Below are 2500 nucleotides of genomic sequence, written 5' to 3'. Positions count from 1 at the left end.
GTGAAGAACATACGAGTGTGTGTGTGTGAGAGAGAGAGAGAGAGAGAGAGTGTGTGTGTGTGTGTTTGTGTGTGTGTGTGAGAGAGAGAGAGTGTGTGTGTGTGTGTGTTTGTGTCTGTGTTTGTGTGTGTGTGAGAGAGAGAGAGAGAGAGAGAGAGAGAGAGAGAGTGTGTGTGTGTGTGTGTGTGTGTGTGTGTGTGTGTTTGTCAGTGACTGCGTGTGTGTGTGTGTGTGTGTGTGTGAGAGAGAGAGAGAGAGAGTGAGAGAGAGAGTGTGTGTGTGTGTGTATGTGTGTGTGGTAATTGAGTAATAAGAAAAAAAAATAAAAAAAGACAGTTAGATAAGCGGATAGAAACAGAAAGAGGGGATGATAAAAGAGAGAGAGATAAAGAGAGAGGAAAGAGAGAGAGAGAGGTTTTACGAGAGGCAGTGAGAGAATAGAGGAATGGGGAACGAAGAAAGGAAAGGATTGTAAGATATCGTCTCAGTTTCTATGATTTGTATCTTTCATTATCATTCTTTTTTATCATTTATATATTTGTTTATCACAGGATTCCAGTGCTTATTAACCTTTTTACCTATATCCCTTTTGCTAGAACCTAAGTTTGTCTTTCCAGCTTTTGTTTGCATTTTAATCTGTATTTCCGCTTATATATCGTTTAAATAAAGCTCAATAATGAAAGTACCTGCGAAAATGAAACCGTCGTTTGTTTCCGTAGACTTTTCTTTCTGTTTAAAATGCATCGTATTTTTTTTTCTTTTTTCTTTTTTTTACTCCATTGACTTTTTTTTCTTCTTTCTTTTTTTCTTTCTTTTTTTTCTTTTTTTTTCTTTGTAGGCGTTCTGAGAATCCATTTCATCCACATCTCGATTTGACTTTAATGAAATGAACACTTTTTCGTCTGTTCGTTTGCATCCTTTTATAACATTTACCTGAACCTACTAAGTGATACTTGTGTTTTCAAAGATTTATCTTTTGAATTAATGTTTGACTCGGATATCATTTTTTCTTCTGTCTTTCACTCTCCCTTTCTCTCTCTCTTTGACCTGTCTCTCTCTATCGACCTCTCTGTCTCTTTCTCTATCTATCTATCTATTTCTGTCTCTCTCTCTCTTTCTCTCTCTCTCTCTCTCTCTCTCTCTCTCCCTCTCTTTCTCCCCCCCCCCCCCCCTCCTCTCTCTCTCTCACTCTATCTATCTATCTAGATAACTATCCATTTGCCTATGTCTGTCTTTCCTTTCTTTTTCCCATCTTCAGAAACATCGTCTCTGAAGCGATTGGAGGAATCCAATTTGTTTCAGAGTTGGTGAACTCGTTTCCAATCCCCGCAGTCTTATTTCTTCTTTCCTTCTCTCTTTCGTTCTCTCTTTCTCTCTCTCTCTCTCTCTCTCTCTCTCTCTCTCTCTCTCTCTCTCTCTCTCTCTCTCGCCTCTCTCTCTTTCTTTCCTTTCTCTCCTCTCTCCTCGCATCCTCTTCTCTCCTTCTCTCTCTCTCTCTCTCTCTCTCTCTCTCTCTCCTCTCTCCTCTCTCGCTCGCTCGCGTTCTCTCTCTCTCTCTCTCTCTCTCCCTCCTCCTCTCTCCATTCTTCGTCCTTTTTTACTTTCAGTGGTTTAATTTACTTTTACTTTTTCTGTTTTTTTGTGTTTTTTTGGGGGGATAGTTATACACTCACCAGTCTTTGTTCATGGAATGAGAATGATGGTCGGGTATTGCTAGTAAGGGCATGTAATATACAGGGGCTTGGATAGGGGGGGGGAGGGCTATGGGTTATGTACTTTCTTTTCTAACATTATCTCGTACGTATTTTCTTCCTATAATGTACCTTACATATTTAATTCTTATGCTACTCATTCATTTCTGTGATGTGTAATTATTATCATTACTATCAGCATCTCGACCAATCAAAATTGTCAGACATTATCATTGGTTGATGCGCTGTAGTGTGCGAAGTTTTTTACATGATAGGGGCTCTTGGTGTCGAATCAATAAAGTTCTAAAAGTACTAGGTATTCAACCTTGCCGGGGAAAAATGTGGGTAAGTAAACCTGGGATTAGGGTGAAATCTGTGATGCTTGACTGTACCGGTTTTGTTGGGGGATGGGGATGCTTTTCAGTCTAGAGTGCTGGCGTAACGAGTGAGCATTCACTGTACATTGGTTCGTGGGGGCAACGTAGGCGATTGTGAGTTCTGGGGGTGGGGTCGGAGCTTTAGTAATAAAAGGAAGATTGTGGAGGTCTTCGCCGGGTTACGCTGATCGAATCTGGTGGTGGAGGAGAGGCACGTCTTGTTCAGGGTGTACTTTGCTGGTCGTGCGAGGAAGCGGGGTTGTTAAGTTGCAGGCCATAGGAGTGTGGGATGGAGGGGGGTTGGTGGCCCGTTCTTTGGGGGTGAATTGTGTTTATGGAGCAAGGAGGGGGTTTGAAGGGAGGGATGTAGGGAGAGGTATTCTGGAATTGGGGGGGGAGTTATGGGAGATGAAGTGTTGGAGGAGAATGAAT

The sequence above is a fragment of the Penaeus japonicus genome, unplaced genomic scaffold, assembly GCF_977035675.1.
Source record: "Penaeus japonicus unplaced genomic scaffold, GWHDUDI00000001_assembly GWHDUDI00000024, whole genome shotgun sequence".
Taxonomy (NCBI): Eukaryota; Metazoa; Arthropoda; class Malacostraca; order Decapoda; family Penaeidae; genus Penaeus; species Penaeus japonicus.
Note: the sequence above shows the minus strand (reverse complement) of the source record.